We start from the raw sequence: 7,466 nt of genomic DNA, 5'->3' as shown, positions 1-7,466 counted from the left end.
CTCCTTGCAAAGGAAAAAATGTCATTTGAATATAATGGAAAACCTACTCCTGTGATTAAATGCAGTGAGGAAACCACTGTATACAATGATTTTCTAGCAGGAGACTCATACATCTTTAAATCAATAGAGTTGCATTTGCTGGCTGTGATGAGCCATCGGCCCACCTATGGCTAGCGAGAGGCGCATCAGCTGGTTAGCAGCAGGCCTCCAGCAGTATGTATTATAAAACCATCAAAAAGAGCAGCCAACAGGAAATCTGTCCCGGCTACTGCTTTGAGCATAAATCCTGTACTGGGCAGTTCACAAATATTATACTGTAATCAACCTCCTGCTAACATCTTGGCCTGTCTCTTGTATCTCCCTTCTGTGAGTGTGCAGTCTCATCATGGCCCTGAATCTGAGCCTTCTTTCTGCCATCTTGCCCTTCCCTTGGCTTCATCGTCAGGGATACATCACTAATCTGCCTCTTCGTCATGACTAGGACATCATCCCTTTCCTCTCTTCTCTCAAAATACTGCTGCTCATAACACCAGTTATCTCTTCCCACTACTTAGACTGTTTACTACATCATAGCCAGCAAAGACTAGCGGGTTTCACTTCAAAAGAGTCCACAACCTGTCTTCTTCTTTCTCACATCCTGCAGCTCCCATTTCTTAGTTGGGCTTAGCATTGGCTGCTGCTTGCTTTCTGCTCTTATGCAAGCTCCTCCTTGCCTTCTTTGAACTTGCCCGTTTTGCTAGGCAGGAAAACTCCACAGACAGCTCTGAAGCTATTCTATTATGAAGGTCCTCTGAAATATCTCTCTGACATCTCTCCCTGAAATTCCTGTCTGCTGTGAGCAGGGCTTTTTTCTCCTGAACACAGTGGCCTTATCACCTTTACCAATGCTGTGTGCTTCTTGCATTTTCCTGGTCCTTTTGTTTCTCATATTTATTCTATGAGCTCAGCAACAAATGGAGCTGACACCCCTACCAGTTTGGGAAGAAGACTGGGACAGAAGTACTCTCAAACTAAATTAATATTCTACAGTCATTTGCTCTTTCTGTTAAGGCAGAATCCATTTTCTTTTGTTGCCTCTCCAAGTTATTTTTTGTGCTTATTCCCATCATAGAATCATAGAATCACCAAGGTTGGAAAAAACCTCCAAGGTCATCTAGTCCAACCATCACCTACCAAAGGTACTTCCCCACTAAACCATGTCTGTTAGTGCAACATCTACATGTTTCTTGGACACCCCCAAAGGACAGTGACTCCACCACCTCCCTGGGCATTCTGTTCCAGTGCCTGACCACTCTTTCAGAGAAGAAATTTTTCCTAATATCCAGTCTGAACTCCTCCTAGCTCAATTTGAGGTCACTCCCTCTAATCCTATTGCTAGTTATGTGGGAGAAGACACCAACTTCCACTTCTCCCCAGTCTCCTTTCAGGGAGTTGTAGAGAGTTAAGGTCTCCACTGAGCCTCCTCTTCTCCAGACTGAACAATCCCGGTTCCCTCAGCTGCTCCTCATAAGTCTTGTGCTCCAGACACTTCACAGCTTTGTTGCTCTTCTCTGGACATGCCCCAGGGCCTCAGTGTGTTTCTTTTAGAGAGAGGCCCAGATTGGAACACAGTACTGGAGGTGCGGCCCCATCAGAGCTCAGTTCAGAGGGGTGATCACTTCCCTGCTTCTGCTGGCTGCACTACTGCTGATACAAGCCAGGATGCCACTGGCCTTCTTGGACGCCTGGGCACACTGCTGGCTTGTGTTCAGCTGAAAACCAACCAACACCCCTAGGTCTGTTTTTTCACACCGTCTTTCAGCCACTCTGCCCCAAGCCCACCTCCAGGCAGATTGACGCTTCCTTCCAACTTGGTGCGATCTGCAAACTTACTGAGGGTGCACTCAGTGCTCTCATCCAGGCCACCAATAAAGATACTGAACAGGACAGGCCCCAGTACCAACCCCTGGCAACTCACCACCAGTCACCAGCTGGATTTAACTCCATTCACCACCACTTTATGGGCCCAGCCCTCCAGCCAGTTCTTTACCTCACAAAGAGTGTACCTGTGCAAGCCATAGACTGCCAGCTTCTCCAGGAGAATACTATGGGAGACAGTGTCAAAGATTTTGCTTTAGACCAGGTAGACGATGTCAACAGCCTTTCCCACCAGGCAGGTCACTCGATCATAGAAGGAATGAGGTTGGTCAGGCAGCATTTGCTTTTTGCAAACCCATGCTGGTGGGCCTGATGCCCTGTTTGTCCTACACATACTGTATGATCTCACACAACATACTTACCTTACTGCTATATGGCATATACTTTACCTTACCCTAACACTTAAAAGAAGCCTACAGTTTTACAACAGCTGTCTCATACTCTCAGATCTACAGAGATTGCTTTATGTATTTTTTTTTAAGCCCCCAAAGGAGTCCCTTTGCTATGGTGCACATCAATATGTCAATATTGAATATGGCTGCGTTGAATATCACCATGAGGCTTTGGGAAATGCACTCTGTTTGGTCTGAGGCACCCAGAAAGAGTGTTCTCTATTTCACTTTGCTTCAGTGGGAATTTTCTACAGCTGTTGTTTAAAAACAAAAACAAAAACAAAAACAAAAACAAAAAAACATTCCAGACAGGATTTTTAAGTTTCTGCTTTCAGTCCTCTGATACCAATTATATCTTCACCAGGCACATGAAAGAACTCCTTAAAATGCACTATATTCTACAGCTGCAGTCTGGTCACTTTTCAGCTGTATCTTTTACCTTCAAGAGTATAATAAATACCATAATAAAGATAATAACTAATAATGATGATAGACTCCATTATTCACAGAAGAGACAAAACGTGCCAAGTGCAGAATACATAGAATCAAAAGCAGAGGCTTGAGCGTAGCCTAAGACATTTCATAAACTGGGACATAATTGCTCTTGATTTCTCTATATTGGCTTTTTATCTCAAAGAAGCCAGATGATGAATTACCATGTGATTTATCATAAGCTTTAGTATGTGATTTCTTCCCTTCTTCCTCCTCATCATGCACTTCTCTTTTGCCTTTGGATTCTTTCATTTTGATATTTGTAAATTTACACAATTTGGAAAGGCAAAACAATGCAGAGCACAAGCCTTTCACACTCCGCAGCCAGCTGGTCTCTTTCCTGCCATTTATGCACTGAAGTTGCACTTGGGGAACTGGGTCATACTGAGTGTTAGACAAACCAATTTAAGTAGGTGCTCCTGCCCTGAAAGATTTGCACTGAACAGATGAAGCATCCAAGAGAAAGAGGATAAAGCACAGTGACGCATGCAAAGTCACAGGGCAGGCAAAGAGCAGGCCTGGGAATTAATTATATCTCAGTGGTGTCTTAGTCTCTGCTTTTCTCATCAGCTACTGTCTTATTTTTAGGACAAAGAGATTGAGAAATAGTACATTTCTCTAACCTTTTAGTGGCCAATAAGTGATGTAGGAAATCAACATACCTTTGAGGTCTATAAAGGACCACTGCAGTGGTTCAGGGCAGTTTAATCATCTCAGGATATGCCTACATCCCTGGAAAGCATAACTGTACTTTTAATCTGATAGGCGTATCTATGTTTCCTGGGAAAGAGAAAGAGTGAGATTTCAGTGCCCATTTTTCTCCTTGCCCTGTACCCCCCATTTCTGTTCCTCCCTCATACCACCCAAAACTTGCGCATTCTGGATGTGGGGCCCTGGCCCTCCCTTCCTTTTGCTTTTAATTGCTGTTTGTGGGCAGCTGGAGACAGCTTGCAATGCTGGCAGTATCTGAGCATTTGTCATCCTCCCCGTGATAGGAATGGAGGTGAGGAGTTCAGCACTCTCCCTTACCTCCACTGACATCAACGCTGTGTCAGCCCTGGTGGTATTAAGGCAATCTTTTTAAAGCAGTTCATCTTATTACCATGGTGTGTGCTCTCTGAAGGCCTTGGACAAATGTTAAACCCTGTAAGTGTGCGTGATGCCACAGAAGAAATATGAAACAACAGCTGAACTGCTAGCCGCTACAAGGACAAATTTTGGTTAATGTTTCCTATTAACTCCCAGCTCCTTCTGTCATCCTGCTAACGTGGTTGAGAGAAGCTAAAAGAAATAGCTTTTTCATCTTCTACTCGAAACTGCCATTTGCTAAAGATTTGCTAGAGGTCTAATTAAAGCAGAATAAATGTATTTTGCATTTCTCACCCAAGAGGGTAGTTCAGATCATAATCTGTAGAATGAATACAGCATGTTTCTGACTGAATTTCCAGTGCTAGTGAAAAGGGGTACTCTGAATGATGAAGACAAATGTACTTCAAAGTAAAGAATTAATACAGCTCATAACAGCACAAATACGAAAATCCACATTCTGTGAATAAAAGCTTTGGTACTGTTAGGCACTTTTGTGTCTGAATCTTGCTTAGACTCTATAGCTGGAAGAGACAAATACTTATGCTGATACTTAGTACCAATGCAGATGCAATATGTTTCCCTCCTCAACTATGTTGGAATGACACTTTGAATGTTTTGTGCTGTGGCATTTCCACTTTCAATTTTAATGTCCCTGAAGCAGCTCTTCAAGGAGAAAACCATTCTTCCATCCAAAGAACAACTGTTGTCAGATCTCTCTGGTGCTCTCTAAAGTACAAGTAATTACACTAATAAGGCCCAGAACTTCTAGACTGAACAATATAAAACTGGTTTGTGAAAAATGATTTTTACACACAGGACCTTATGTTCTTAAACAAGATGACTCAAAGCAATTTTTGCAAACGAAATCTAACCAATAGATGTGATTATGAAGGCTATTTGTAAATCTTAGTTATGAGAATGTCCTGTTTTACAGACAGAAGCAAAAAATATTTGTTGGTAAGTCTTAATAAATCTTCTTTTCTCCTATACCAGATCACTAAGATCTGCACGCCCTGTTGACACTCTTTGGGTTGGATTAGCCCCCAAGAGAGATGCAGGCTTACATCTTAAACATGAATAAGATGTTTAACTAGTTTGGTCTCTCCCATGCTCCTTCTTGGAGCTCCCATAGCCTCTGACTGATCACACTCTCAGAAGCACATTCTTGACATCCCCAGCTCAGTTTCTCTGCCTTTATCAGACTCAGTGGGCAAACAAAGCACATGCCTGTGGTAACCTGAAAGATCACACCAAGTCCATTCCTAGAGGAAGCCTAAGCCTGGCCACATATAGCTTTCCCAAAACACTGAACTAAATTCAATTTCAAAATCTAATGTATGTTCCCAAAGATTTTGTTGTAAGAGTGATGGAGACTGTTAAAGGCAGCAGCTGAAGTCTGATATCAGAAATAGGTCATAAAACTTAGGATATATTTTCTTATTGAGTATTTATTTTGCATGGTAACCTACTGCCACTGTTTTGCAGAGAGAGTTCAGTTAGAGTGGATTTTGGATTGGTTGGTGCATAACTTTAAAGACTTCCTCTGTTCAGATCTCATTTTATTGACATAAATGACTTGAAAAGAACACAGAGGTACAGAGTCATAGAATGGCTTGGATTGGAAGAGACCTTAAAGATCATCAACTTCCAGCCCCCATCTAATTTGGCCTTGAACACCTCCAAGGATGGGGCATCCACAGCTTCCCTGGGCAGCCTTTGCCACTGCCTCACCGTCCTCTGTGTAAAAAATTTCCTCCTAATATCAGTCTTAAAACATTCTCCCTTGTCCTTTCATTATCTGCTCATGTAAACCATTGGTCTCCCTTCTGTTTATACACTCCCTTTAATTACTGGAATGAATTTAAAGGAAATACAGGAGACTTTAAGTAACCTTTTGGTTCAATTTAATGATAATTCACCGTGATTAACTCCATTCCATAATTTTTATGAAAAAACATGCCAATCACTTTGTATTATGTCACCTCATAGAACGTATTTTAAAACATTCTCACTAATATTTTTAATACATTCTTTAAAGTGTTGCCCCATCCTTGCTTTACAGACTGTAGCTGTCTGCCTGACTGACTCTATTTGGTCCCATCTAATAAAGTATTATAATAGTTTCTAGTAGTGCATATCTTTACAGGCTGTCAATGAAGCATCGCTGTTTAGTCAAGGAGAAAAGTAATCAGTAGTATCTTGGTTCCTTGTGACAATGCAGATATTAGTTTACACAGGGAGTATCTGCTTCCTTGCCGTTGAGTTTATGCCAGCTTTTATAGTATCAATTTATACAACATTTGAGGATCAAATGTGTAACAATAACTGGAGGGGTTGAAATAACTGTTAAGGTTAGGTCAGGGTGATCAAGTTCCCAAATGCATTTTGCAGAATATGATGTTAAGTGTTCAGGACTTTTCTTCTTCCTTCAGATGTCAGAACTCATTTAGGCTTTAGACACTGCCATAAAAAGCAATCAGATCTTCCTTTCCAATATCCCAAATAATTTTGAAACAAGTAAAATCCATAGAGTCACATCATTTAAAGTCTTCTCCTAGCACACTGTACAGCTGCTCAGGCAGTTAATTACAATATGTTCTGAGAATGAGGAGCTAAATAGGCAGTCACATTTCTGTGCTTCATTAAAATCAGTTTAGTGAAATTAGGCTGATAGGATAAAGGGGATACCTTGTGCAGTTTCCACTATTCCCAGCACAAGGATTGCACCAGATGTTGCCCTTTTTATGTGTAAATCATATACCTTGTATTAGTTGACTAAGAATAAGTAATATCCATATGCTTTCATCTTACATCCAGCCAGTAAACAGAAATATTTTAAAGTCTTATGAATGAATGCCGCATCCACTTGTGCAAAGAAAGCAGTATAAGTACTATCAAGAAAACTCTTTTGTGCTGAGAAGAGATGGGAACTGGAAATATTTTTGTTGGGAAGTACAGGAAATGAGCCACTCTACGAGAACAGGTGACTTACACAAAATATATCATTTTTGCATCATCATAATTTCAAGAAAAAATGTTCTTATGTGGTTCTTCTCTCTCACCTTCGATATTTTTTAAGATTAGATATTCAAATGATTTTAATGGCATTGATCTGCCCGATGCTGATTCATTTGCAGTAGGTCAGGTACCAGAGGGAGAATTAATTTCATCTATCTCTTAAAAATTGACATCAGTTATCTACGTTTGGTGTAAAATGATCAGGGGAACAAACTGCCATTCAGGGAAACCTGCTCTAGAAGAGTAATCATCTAATTACAGAAAGAGCCCCCAAATCAGCCAGAAAGAAATCAGCTGGATGTAAAAGCTAAGAGATGGATCCAGGCCAAAGAGTTTGACGTTTTGAATGCATCCACTAACAAGCTTTACTTGGCTAACAGAAAAGTGAGTAAATTCAGAGCAAATAAAAGATATTTGACAGGTTTGATTTTTTTTTTTTTTTTTAGGCTGTGCCTCTTAATTCCTGATTTTCTTCTGCATAATAACATGTGAAGACTCTGGCTTTCTCTTAACTTAACATGGATAGATGCAGAAGGGCAGGTTATGCTTTAACAAACA

This window comes from Phasianus colchicus, chromosome 3 (assembly GCF_987193195.1).
Source record: "Phasianus colchicus chromosome 3, bPhaCol1.hap1.1, whole genome shotgun sequence".
Lineage (NCBI taxonomy): Eukaryota > Metazoa > Chordata > Aves > Galliformes > Phasianidae > Phasianus > Phasianus colchicus.
The sequence above is the reverse complement of the archived record's forward strand: the minus strand, read 5'-3'. Positions refer to the sequence as shown.